This window comes from Rhipicephalus microplus, chromosome X (genome assembly GCF_043290135.1).
Source record: "Rhipicephalus microplus isolate Deutch F79 chromosome X, USDA_Rmic, whole genome shotgun sequence".
NCBI lineage: Eukaryota > Metazoa > Arthropoda > Arachnida > Ixodida > Ixodidae > Rhipicephalus > Rhipicephalus microplus.
Genome location: NC_134710.1, coordinates 279,248,372 through 279,261,972, shown reverse-complemented (window position 1 = coordinate 279,261,972; position 13,601 = coordinate 279,248,372). Strand labels below are relative to the sequence as shown.

Here is a 13,601-nt window from a genome sequence, read left to right as displayed (position 1 = left end):
CGAAACCTAGGCGTCCATGTGTGCGTCCTGGACTATCTGGATGAATCACTCGTGCGTTGGCGACAGGACCACCACCATAAGAATCTGCAGGGGCTGGTAGGACGGATTCTCAAGGCTAGTGTCCCGCACCAGCGTGTGCAGCATGAGCAGCACGAATGCCACCATCTTTCCAGATCCAGTCTGTATACCGGCCATCATGTGCCGGCGAGCCAAAGCAATTTTAATGGCTTATTTCTTTATGCAGTCGGCTTGACATACTTCGCGCCACAAGTTCTGCAGCGGCAAGTCCTACAGTCTCATTTCCTCGAAGCTGGTGAACGACATCCGGATCTGAGCGTCCCTAACTTCGACGGGAATGGCACTGTACTTCTCGAAGTTGATGTTGGTGGAGATGGTCGACAAGAGCGTGTCCTCATCCGCTGAGAGAGAGGGTGGAAAATAAGGTGCCTCCATTGGCTTGCTGTTGCTGTCCCATGATAGGCACAGGCTCGTTCGTGTAGTGTTGGCTGCGTGGCCCTTCTGCTAGCACTTGAAGCAACCTCGCGTCCGGTAACCCCCATCTTTGAAGCAGTCTCCTCCTCGTCCGCTGCCGGCGTCTGGGCTGCGGCATGCGCTCTTCGTATGCACTTCCTCGCCCCTCTTGAGACATCCCTTAGAACACCGCTCCTGCTGTGCGTTCAGGCAGTCCCGGCTCATATGAGCGTCCTATTCACAGTTGAAGCAGCCCCTCTTGGGTCTATTATCGCTAAAAAATATTGGGCAATCCCAACTGATGTAGCTTTCTTCGCCACATTTGAAGCAGCCTCTTCCATCACCTCTACTACCATCCGAGGAATCGGTCTTTGGTCCTTATCGGCTCATGTGGCCGTCCTGACCTAACTAAAAGCAGCCTCTACCATCCGAGCTGCCGCCACCCACAGAATCGGAGTATTCTTTGGGACATTCACGACTCATGTCACCTTTCTCTCCACACCTAAAACAACCTGTTCCACGGCCACAGCTGAGGCTGCGTTTGGGCAGTCCCTACTGCAGTATCATTCTTGGTGTCAGTTGAAACGCACCATGCTTTCTCATCCTTTCCCACAAAGCTCGAACTGGGCTCCACCTTCCAGCCACTGCTCGAATTTTCCTCTTCCCAGGGGTCGTCCGAGGCCACCATACCTGCAATATTGTTGCTGTCATCACACCAATGTAGTTCCAACCAAACCTGGCAGTACCATTGGCGTTTCCATAGCTGGACTTTGCCGGTGTACCATTGGACTGGCCTCCCACGCCTCAGCGTGAGGAATCGGTCGTGGTGGTTCAACAGCTGGTCGTCTTGCAGCCGTTGATCGATCCACAACCCATGAATGTCTTATCAACGCCGCGACCTCGGCCAAAGCCGACAAACGCTAATATAAAGCCGTAACATATACCAGCAAAAAAAAACTGGTTGGAAATTTCAGCGTCGTCGTCTTTTTTCTAGCTGCCTCGGAGCGGCATAAACGTGCACCGGTCTTCGTTTATTTCATCGTTATAAGCAAAAATATTTAAGAGTGGGTAGAAGTCTTACTATGTAGTCAGCTCCAAACTACGTCGTCTGAAATAAGAGAAAGAAGGTTATTGAAGTTGTCTTGGCAAAAAAAGGTAAAATCAAGTTATACAGCAAAAACCATCTAGCGATCTTCATCGTTTTAAAACTTCAAATTTTAGGACTCCTTGTTATTATGAAATCCTATTTATCGCAACTAGTGCCAGAGAACGTAACAACATGAAGGCAGACGAACACAGGTGCCTGTAGACAACTGATTTAATGCTTCTTTTCTCGCCTAGAAGATTTTGGCTCAAACCCACAAGGGAGATACGCTACGCTGTACCTTATAACGTGATTTTCATAAAATGGCTGTTAAAACAAAGAGCAGTCAGATAACAAAACGATGAATAATGACGTAACTTGAAAACGCGCAAATGGTGAAAGGAATCAATTCACAAAATAAATAGCAAAAATAAGGAAAAAGAAGAAATAGCAAAAATAGCAAATAAATAGCAAAAAGTAGAAGAGGGACAAACAATTGGATTTATCTGCCGATTACACTAGCAGCGTATCCCGGTGGTTGCCTGAACGAGTTTGTGTAGCCCTGACAGAATAACACTGCGGCCCGCACCCTACTGACTGGCTTCAAACCATAAAAAGGTGAATGTATTAAATGCCAATCTCAGCTTACCTATCGGCCCCTCAAAAATTATTCGGTGGAGTGAGGCGAAACGGTGGCATGTGAGAAGGCAGTGATCTATTGTTTCCGGTTCATTGCAAACTGCGCATAAGTTACATAATAAAAATCCTCATTTGTGAAGATAATGATTTACTCAAGGAACCTTACAGCAAAAGCATGCCAGGGAACTTCGATGGAAAGGGCATTTCACGGTGTTCGATGTGAGCTGCAAGTGTTTAAACTCTTCGGAATGTAGAAGCGATGCTTAGTTGTTTTTTAGGACTAACAGGCATTTCATTCGTTCTGCAGTAATAAACTAAACTATGAAGCTACTAGTAACCACCATGAATTTTAAAGGCGACGAAGTAATCGAGTCAGCAGGTTCATTTAGTACAATTGGATTTTAAGGAAGGCACGTCCTAAGGAATAAATATTCACATGCATCGTAGGCACAACGTTCGAAGGAATAAATAAACGGTGACGACAGAAAGTTAAGCAGTTGCTTTAATACCTTTTCAATGCTATGCTCCCTCAAACCTCGTAGCGTTTAGCCTTCGCAGCTTTCACTGTATGAACGCACTTGAAGAATTATGTTAATTTAGAGGCTCACGCTACAAATGTTCACGCTACAAAGGAAATCACGCAGGCCGCGGTGGACGCACAGTATTTGCGGTGCTCGCCTGCTGACCCGAAAGACGCGGGTTTGATCCCGGCCCCAGCGGTCGCTTTTCAATGGAGGTGAAACACAGGTGGACCGTTTACCCAAAGTTAGGCGTATCCTAAGAAACTACAAAATGCCGAAATTCTCGAGCTCTCCGCAAGGGCGTGTCTCATATTCATATTGTGCTTTTGGCACAACCATTCTCAGAATTCCTGAACAAGATTTCAGGCAGTGCAAATGTTCCCATATAGTGGAGGGCCAATTGTCAACTTCTAGATAACAATGGTGTAATTAGACAAAAAAGGCAGAAAAAAGTGTTGTGTCTCGTGTAGGTTTGGAACCCGGGACTTCTTGCACCAAAACCCAGAATTTTTCCCAAACCAACGAGCCAGATAGAGATGACGACAACGCCATGGTGACACCTTTTTAATAACTCACTGATTGCAGAACAAAATAAACATGAATAGAAAGGTGAATGACTGGGAAGCTAAGCGGTTGGAAGTCTCTGGTTCGCCAGCTTAATATAATTGGAGAAAATGGGGCTAAAAATAAAAGTAAGCCGAGTAAAAAAGTGAGAAAAACCACATGAACACAAACACGGATTTCCAACTAAAATTATTGGGTGGATGGTTACGAGGATGATGCTTTTATACAATCGCATGTACGGGTACAAAAGAAAAGTTTCCAGATGTGACTTAGAGAAACAATATTATTTGTACAAAAGATATAGCTTCTCATGCTGGGCAAATACGCACCCGTCGCATATTCCTGCCTTACAATGGATGTGATGGGAACAAGTTCTTGCACTTATATTTACAGAGAAAAGTTGGTGAACTACCTCATTCGTTCTCGTGTTATTGAATCAATCACCGTAAAAATCGTTGCGGCTGGTTTTAGGCAGTGAAGCAGAGGAAGAGGATGAAAATGAAGAAGAGAATAAGCAGAGTGCATGCCGGTCAAGGTTAAAACAGTTTTCTCTTGGCTATGCATGAACTTATGGTCTGCTTAAAAGATTTGTCGTTAAAAGTAAAACTGACAATTAAGACGAAACTGTATTTTCGGTCACGTCGTAGCCGATTGCTAAAAAGAAAAAAAAAAACTTGGGCTCGTCCGGGATTTGAACCCGGGACCTCTCGCACCCTAAGCGAGAATCATACCCCTAGACCAACGAGCCACACACATGCTCGCGGTACCTTTGCAGCTTAGATTGTTGGTATATTGGTCAACTGCCGAAAACTAGTTCAGTAAAACAAATCGCCAAATAGGTAACGTCCATCCCTTGCTAACTGAGCCCTAAAAAGTAAAGACATGAATACCTCTGTCCTTAATTTGTTCCCAGTTTATTCCTCAAAATGCCACAATATTTATTTTTATGCAGCCCCCCGCCATGGTGGCCAAAGGCCAAGGTACTCGGCAGCTGACCCGCTGGTATGGGATCGAATCCCGACCGCGGCGGCTGGATTTTCGATGCAAGTGGAAATGCTGTATCCCGTGTGCTCAGATTCGCGTGCACCTTAAAGAACCCCAAATGATTTAAATTTGCAAAGGCCTCCACTACGTGGTCTCTCGTACTCCTATGGTGGATTTGGGATGTGGACGCCCACATATAAATCAATATTCTAAGCCCACGAGTTACTTGCCATCTTCATCCATGTTTTCGGTGACTTAAAAACTTAGTGCCGTTTAAGTAGTTGGCAATATTCACTTTTCTTTGGCGGAACATAATATCTATCTGGTCAGGACGTACGAAATGTGTACACGAATGGTATTTACGCAATTTTATTAACGTAAAGGTTGACAGCAACTGTAGTGGAATATGAGCTTTCCCCTATAGTTAAAGTGTTGGAAATTAACACAGCATGATAGGAGCAGTGGCGTATTTCATGCACTCAACAGAAGAAGGATGTGGCCAGCGTTGGTTCGCAATAATTGTACGCGTTGAGCTAGCTTCTTTTTATGCGAAAAAATTTTAAAACTATACTTCTTCGGAAAACGGTACTCGCTTGCGCCCTTCAGCCAACTCATCAAAAAAATTGCAATATATGAACCTTATGTAGGCATAGTTCGCACTGACGTTCTGCTGGAGAAAAAAAGTAGGACCATGCCAAAGCCGCCGAATGTAACGACTAAATATGAATGGGGCATAGGGCAGATTGGAAAACAGCTCCTGCATCAACTAAATTTGCTGTGTAGTTGGAGCTGAAGGAAGTTTACCACTAAAATTATAGCTGGTTAAACTCGTTTCAGGCAAATTTTTTGGCTAATGGGTTCACATCTAAATGGTGATTGCGCTAAGACAATTGCCCAGGAACGTGTTTTGCCCAGAATCTTATCTGTACTGATGAAGAAAACTGGTTCACCTGATCATGACCATTAGGTTCAATAAGTTCATTCAGCTCTGAAGGTGAAATGTCAGGGTTGTGCGACGTTACGACCACAGTATCGGAAGGTGCCCTTGACCATCAGTGTGATTTGTGATATTCTTCACGATAAAGTGACGTCCTGGTGGACATGTAGTTTACATATCAGAATATTTGTAGAGAGCAGCCAGCCTTTGCTTGCTGATAAACTGCTAATTAACCCCGAAGGCAACGCTCACGCCACTAGTGAGCAGCTGAGTGACCTAAGAGTTCTGGTTCAATCCAACCTCATGAAACGAAATACCAGGCATGAAAACGACCTTAGAAGTGAAAGTTCGTTTCTAAAATACTAATTACAATAGCCAGTATTCGCCGCTGTTATGATACAGCCGTCTCGTCGGGTAACGTCCATATTAAATAGGCACATTCTCCCTAAGTTGTCTTATGTAGCAGGGTAGAGATACCATTCTCTCGAGCACCAGCTCTTCGCATCAGCTTACCGCTTCTGTTTTTGCTAATATTCATGTTGTGTGGACATCGTTACACGACATTGCACAAATAGTATTATAAAACATATATGGCTGTTAATGCATATCAATGCGTGTATTAGTACGTAACTTTAGCGGAAATTGATAACTTTTCACTCAGTAAAAATGGGCAGATCTCACGCACAGGGAGAATCGATGATATGCGATGCACGAATGACGCAGGTTGATATGTCACTTTAAAATTAGCAAAACGTTACGAGGTCGAGGTAAATTATGCTGTACATGACTTCCATGCCATGATTATCATGCTTGAACATGTCTTTTACCTTCATAATCTATTTACGTCGCCAAAATTTGGTATATGTGAAGCTAGCGAAGCGTCCACTAGCGTGCCATGAGCGTGGAATGTACTCTTGTTGTTATTTGACACGCATCTCATGATTATCATATTTGCACTAGTAACACACTTTAGTCGTCTATTCACGTTCCATGATACCAAGTTTGCTATACATGAAGCTAGCCAAACAGCGGCGACCGAATTATTAAGGACTCAATATCCTCCGACGAAACGCGCGTGCACGCTGGGCGCAGCGACGCTACGCTATAGCAAAACCCGAGCACTGACATCAGAGTCCGACGCCAATCACGACCGGCGGGACCAGCGTTCGTCTGTGCGGCCCAGCGGCAACCGGTGCAAAATTCGACATGCTGCGTTTTGCGCCGACGACGTTACTCAGACAGCAAGTCGTCTGCCTTTTTTTATGACCGGGGGACGCCGGGCGTCCTCAAACGCGCATGCGTCAAAGCAATGCAGCGGGGTGCGCGCTTGTGAGTATATGCAAGGTATATGGCATGCAGATCGACGCCTGGCGTGACATCGCAGGTGTGACGCGAGGAAATGAACGCCGGCTCAACGGGCGCTGGGTCACGTCGAAAATTATTGGCGCTTTGAGTGTGGCATGTAGTCATGTTCTCACATGACGTGCTTCTCATGACTATCATGTTTGCACCGGTCACATACATTTATCATCAATTCACGTGAGGTAATACCACATTTGGCATATGTGAAGCTAGCGAAATAGCCGCGACTGCATCATGAGTGTGGCATGCAGTCAGGTTGTTACATGATATGCGTGTCATAATTTTTATGCTAGGGTTTGTCGCTTGTGTTCGCCATGCAGTCATGTCCTACCATATTTTGCAACATGCCATGTAGACGAAACCATCACAAGTGCAGCAAGATCATGAAATGTAAATCATGACATTCATGACAGACTTGTGACGATTTCCATGTTATGGCTAGTTAATTATGCTCTCCATACAGTCATGTGGTGCCCTACCAATATTTGTCTCGATATAATTATCGAAACGGCCAGGGGAGCTAAACGTCGTAGGCGGCTATGTAGATATACAGATAGATAGATAGATAGATAGATAGATAGATAAATAGATAGATAGATAGATAGATAGATAGATAGATAGATAGATAAATAGATAGATAGATAGATAGATAGATACGCTAAAAGTCGCTGAGGTTTGCTAAGAAATTCTTCGCAATTAAAAAAATCCAACACAGTCACGTTTATCCGCATGATTAGCATGACTTGCTTTCCCAAGGTACGTCAGATTTACCGAATTTTTTTATTGCCACACTACTTCACGATTCCATATTCAAAAGTAAAGGAGAGAGAGAACCTTGGAATGAAGGGGATGGGGTACTGTGGTCTTCGTAGAAAAACTAGTCCAGCGTGGTTGGTCTCAGTCCTGTGGGTACGTATTCATATTCATGATGCCGCTCCTGCCGAGGATCCTTCTACAAACGTTATAAAACCTCTATGAGAAATAGGCAAGAAACCCAGCAGCTTGATGATAGAAATAAAGAAATGAAATGAAAGCATGAATGAAATGCTAACAAAAATGTATCTGTGGATAAAAACTTTGTGTTAGTATTGTGCATAAATACAATAGATTGAAGTACGTTGAGTGAAGCAATACACATAGAATGCCGTGCAATAAATCAAATGAAACAAGAAAGCAAGCAAGCATACAGGCATATTTCTTTATGTAAATTAAACATGCCTTGATCTGGCACGTATACTGGCCCGTAAACAAAAATATACTGCCATACCAATGCACGTGTTTTAAATACTTTTCTCAGATTCTCAGCGGTGCGGCGATGAGACCCCAGACAACAATTATTCGGAACGACGTACAATGAACTTACTAAAGTCTTTAAGCTGAGGAGGCGAAAGTATCTGCCATCGCAGAGTAAACTGAACTGGCCTCAGGCATTGACGCTCAGACTCCTGCAGGACGGATGGGGCCAAGTGGGATGCTGCGCTACGCAGTACATATTTAAAGACGCAGCTATAGTTAGTCCAATGAGCCTACGCATTGGCAAAGACGTCTGGCCTATGACGCCCGACAGACCTAAATAGAGTTTTTCCATAGCATACCTTACCACATCATTTCACACAAGAAATGCGAAATTACCGATCGCTAGAAAGAATCGTAATGTCCCCTATTCTTCACTTAACGCATCGATTCTGTTTTTTCGTTGAGATGAGTGTATGTATTCGTCTTATGTAGCAAAGTCTTCGAAGTTATTATTTACATACACTTAGAAGATTCACGTCCGCACGCCGAAACTTCCTGCGCACCCGCCAGAAGCTGTGTTAACCTCTCAACATAGGTATGTTACGCAATACTCCTCTGGAGTTTTCTGTACAATTTAGTACACACTTCTATATCAAATTTATACAAATGCCGCATTCATAACATTAGCTAAGCCGAAGAGTCATGACTCTAAACATATCAAAAAGCCCGGATGCAATACAAAAGTTGCGGGTAATATTCGAACAGGCTTGCACGAACAGCCATATTATGAATAAGAAAGAAATGCTGCTAATTTATGATCCTAGTAAAATGGTATAAAATCGAAAATATCAAAAAGCCGAAAGCATACGGACAGCCACATAAAAAGAAAAACAGTATTGTCTTGAATTTAAGGCTGCGGCCTTCTGGCCCCTTAGGCGAGAATTGTAAGTCACAAATATGGTATTATATTAACGATAACGTATATTAGTCTTGTGACTGTCCTTGAGCTTGTTCGGAATAACTCCGTTTTATATGGTCTAACTATGACAAAACCGCGAGCATTTTAACCATGAAAACTTTTCTTGCACTCCCATTCTTGCACCTCGTTCAAAAGTCTTCCGTTTGACACAATTTTTCGAGATATACCATCATTCCATCTTGCAAGACCAAATACTTCGTCACCCACAGCGCATATCCCGCCGCATTGACCGCCATCAAGAATTAGGCATCGCTTGTATCAAATCAAAAACTTTCTATTCGTTTTTGCCACGCACATTGAAGAAGTGCAACAGATTTCCCAGTGACATTGTTGCTATTACGTATCTTTCATTTGGTCTTTTTGTTGCAATAGCCAACATTGCATATTCAGGTTATGCGTTGTTTTCACTAACATGTATTATTATATAGTGTATTTGCAGAGATTGTATTTAGGAGAGATTCACTCTTACGTTCTAACCGTATTCGCTGCTTTTTGTTCACTTACATGTTGAAAAAACTCACCCCCATTTGTAATACCATTTTGCCCTGCAGGTAAAATATGTAAATCAACGAATAAATATAAATAATCAATGATTTATATACGTAATAAAATAACAATAATAGACACACCAAAATGTACAATAACAATATGAAATACAATATTGACGATATGAACGTTAATACAAACGATAATATTTATAACATTATTAGTGAGATACGTGATCAAGGAAATGTAAGATTATTGCGACGTTAAATAAGACCAGTGGTGGCCACCAGGAAGTGACAGCCTTCAGACATGACGGCCTGCTGGTGCTACACCAACGTCCCTCCGTACACAAGCACAGTCTTTAGGATCAACTCCTAGGCGTGCAGGTGTGCATCCTGGGCTATCTGGATGAAGAACTCGTAGGTTGGCAACAGGAACACCCCCATTGGAGTCTGCAAGTGCTGTAGGATGGGTTCTCTCGGCCTGTGTCACACAGGAACGTGTTCAGAATAGGCAACACGATTGATGCCGTAGTTCCAGATCCAGCCTATACGCAGGTCATTAAATCCTGGCCGGTCAAAAATATTTTGACGGCGTACTTCTGTACGGGCGTCGGCTTGACATATTTCGCGCCGCAAGTTCTGCCCCTGGAGGTTCTACAAGCTCAATTGCTCGAAGCTGGTTAACGACATTCGGAACTGAGGCTCACGAACTTCCACGGGAATGACATCGTACTTGACGAAGTTGATGCCGTTGGAGATGGTCGAGAAGAGGGTGTCCGACCCGTAGGAAGAGATGGCCGAATATGGGGTGCCTCCATTGGACTGGTGTGGGGGGCCCATGCGAGGCACAACCTCGTTCGTGCAGCATTGACCGTGTGGCCCTTCTGCTGGCACTTGAAGCGACAATGGGGCCGGTAACTCTCGTGTTTGGAGCAGTCTCCCCGTCGTCGGCCGCCAGCGTCCAGGTGGGGGCAGGCGCGGCTCCTATGCCCTTCTTAGCCACACTCACAACATCCCTTGGAACACCACTGCTGCTGTAAGTTCAGGCAGTCTCGGCTCATATCAGTGTCGTATTCGCAGATGAAGCAGCCGATTTCGGGTCAGTTAGCGTTGGAAGCTGTTGCGCATTCTCGACTGACGGTGGCTTTCCTCGCCACATTTGAAGCAGCCTCTTCTACCGCCTCTACCACCACCCGAGGTATCGGTGTTTGGGCAGTCTCGGCTCATGTGGTCATCCTGACCAAACTTAAAACAGCTTCTACCACGGGGAGTCCGCCACCCATGGAAGCGGAGTCTTCCTTGAGAGATTCGTAATATAGGTGACCTTTCTCTCGACACTTGAAACAACCTCTTCCACGGCCGCCCCCGGAAGCTGCGTTCGGGCAGTCTCTACTGTGGTATCGTTCTTGGTTGCACTTGAAGCACGCTCTGCTTCCTCCTCCTTCCCAGAAGGGTCACCTCCGAAACTGCCCTCTCCGCCAAACCTCCCGGAGCCTCGTCCAAAGCTCCAGCTCAGCTCAACCATCCAGTTGCTGCTCGAATCTTTTTCTTGTTAAGGGTCGTCCGAGGCCGCCGCGCCTGCAGCATTGTTGCTTTCACCACACCATTGTAAATCCAAGCATACCTGGCAGAACTATTGGGGTTGCCTCAGCTGGACTCTGCCGGTGCACCGTTGGACTGGTCTCCCATGCCCAAGCCTGAGGAATTTGTCATGGTGGTTCAAAAGCTTATCGCCTTGCACCCGGTGCTCTTCGAGCCAAGGTTGGCTTATCCACACCCGTGGCTTCGGCCAAAGCCGACTAATGCAGGTTGAAAGCCGCGACGAAGACCCGGAAGATAACAGGTTGGAAACATCAACGTCATCGTCTTCCTTCTAGCTTCCTCGGAGCAGCATACACGTGCACCGGTCTTTGTTTACTTCGTCTTTATCCACAAAAATAATTAAGAGCGCAAAAGTCTTACTATCTAGTCAGCCGTAGAAAAACTCCAAATTACGTTACCTGAAATAGGTGAAACAAGATAATTGGAGTTGTCAGGGCAAAGAAGAAAAATAAAATCAACTTATACATAAGAAACCCTCTATCGATCTTCATCGCTTAAATACAATAACCGTTAGGTCCTGTTGTTATTTTGAAATTCTACTTATCGTAAATTGTGCCAGAGAACAAAACGACAGGAAGGAAGGCGAACCTAAGCGCCAGTAGACAACTGATTTTCAATGTTTGTTTTCTCGCCAGAAGATCTTAGCTCATACCCACAAGAAAGATAGCAATGCTGTACCTTATAACAATATTTTCGTACAATGCATAATAAAACAGAGAGCAATCACGTAAGAAAACGATGAATAATGAAGTATCTTGAAAACGCGCGAATAGCGAAAGGAGTCGATTCACCAAATTTTTTTAAATATCAAAAAGAAGAACAGGGACAAATTGGATTTATCTGCTGATTCCCCTAGCAGCGTATCCCTCTGGTTGCCTAAATGGGTTTATGTAGCCCTGACAGAATAACGCTGCGGCTATAATTACCTATAGCTATAATCAACTATACCTATAATAAAGACAAATATATTTACATTACCAGTAATATTTACGATATTGACGATATTAACGTTAACATAAACCATATATTTATAACATTAACAGCGAGATACGTGATAAAGGAATTATTTTTTTATTCTTGCACATAAGTGCGACGTTAACTAAAACCTGTGGTGGCCACCAGGAAGGGGCAGCTTTGGGACGGGACAGCCAGCTGGTGCTGCAACGACGTGCCTCCGTACAGAAACACAGTCTTGAGGATCGAAACCTAGGCGTCCATGTGTGCGTCCTGGACAATCTCGATGAACGACTCGTGGGTTGGCGACAGGACCACTACCATAGGAATCTGCAGGGGCTGGTAGGACGGATTCTCAAGGCTAGTGTCCCGCACCAGCGTGTGCAGATTGAGCATCACGAATGCCACCATCTTTCCAGATCCAGTCAGTATGCCGGTCATCATGTGCCGGCCAGCCAAAGCAATTTTGATGGCTTATTTCTTTATGCACTCGGCTTGACATACTTCGCGCGACAAGTACTGCAGCGGCAAGTCCCACAGGCTCATTTCCTCGAAGCTGGTGAACGACATCCGGAACTGAACGTCCCTAACTTCCACGGGAATTGAACTGTACTCCTCGAAGTTGATGTTGGTGGAGATGGTCGACAAGAGCGTGTCCTCATCCGCTGAGAGAGAGGGTGGAAAATAAGGTGCCTCCATTGGCTTGCTGTCGGTGTCCCATGAGAGGCACAGGCTCGTTCGTGTAGTGTTGGCTGCGTGGCCCTTCTGCTAGCACTTGAAGCAACCTCGCGTCCGGTAACCCCCATCTTCGAAGCAGTCTCCTCCTCGTCCGCTGCCGGCGTCTGGGTTGGGGCACGCGCTCTTCGTATGCACTTCCTCGCCCCTCTTAAGACATCCCTTGGAACACCGCTCCTGCTGTGCGTTCAGGCAGTCCCGGCTCATATGAGCGTCCTATTCACAGTTGAAGCAGCCCCTCTTGGGTCTATTATCGCTAAAATATATTGGGCAATCCCAACTGATGTAGCTTGCTTTGCCACATTTGAAGCAGCCTCTTCGATCACCTCTACCACCATCCGAGGAATCGGTCTTTGGTCCTTATCGGCTCATGTGGCTGTCCTGACCTAACTTAAAGCAGCCTCTACCATCCGAGCTGCCGCCACCCACAGAATCGGAGTATTCTTTGGGACATTCACGACTCATGTCACCTTTCTCTCCACACCTAAAACAACCTGTTCCACGGCCACAGCTGAGGCTGCGTTTGGGCAGTTTCTACTGTGGTATCATTCTTGGTGTCAGTTGAAACGCACCATGCTTCCTCATCCTTCCCCACAAAGCTTGAACTGGGCTCCACCTTCCAGCCACTGCTCGAATCTTCCTCTTCCCAGGGGTCGTCCGAGGTCACGATACCTGCAATATTGTTGCTGTCACCACAACATAGTAGTTCCAACCATACCTGGCAGTACCATTGGCGTTTACCAAGCTTGACTTTGCCGGTGTACCATTGGACTGGCCTCCCGCGCCTCAGCGTGAGGAATCGGTCGTGGTGGTTCAACTGCTGGTCGTCTTGCAGCCGGTGATCGATCCTCAACCCATGACTGTCTTATCAACGCCGCGACCGCGGCCAAAGCCGACTAACGCTGATTAAAAGCCGTAACGAATACCAGCAAAATACAGGTTGGAAATTTCAGCGTCGTTGTCTTCCTTCTAGCTGTCTGAGGGTGGCATACATGTGCACCTGTCTTCGTTTATTTCATCCTTATACGCAAAAATATTTAACAGT

At 45.3% G+C, this 13,601-nt stretch overlaps 1 non-coding gene and 1 pseudogene across 1 annotated transcript; both read right to left on the bottom strand.

The window, feature by feature from the left end:
* Positions 1-3,955: 3,955 nt before the first annotated feature.
* On the bottom strand, positions 3,956-4,027 carry TRNAP-AGG (transfer RNA proline (anticodon AGG)). The gene has a single exon. It is a non-coding gene; the product is annotated as a tRNA-Pro (tRNA).
* A 7,957-nt stretch (positions 4,028-11,984) lies between these two features.
* LOC142775260 (uncharacterized) lies at positions 11,985-13,287 on the bottom strand (annotated as a pseudogene).
* Between the last annotated feature and the right edge of the window lie 314 nt (positions 13,288-13,601).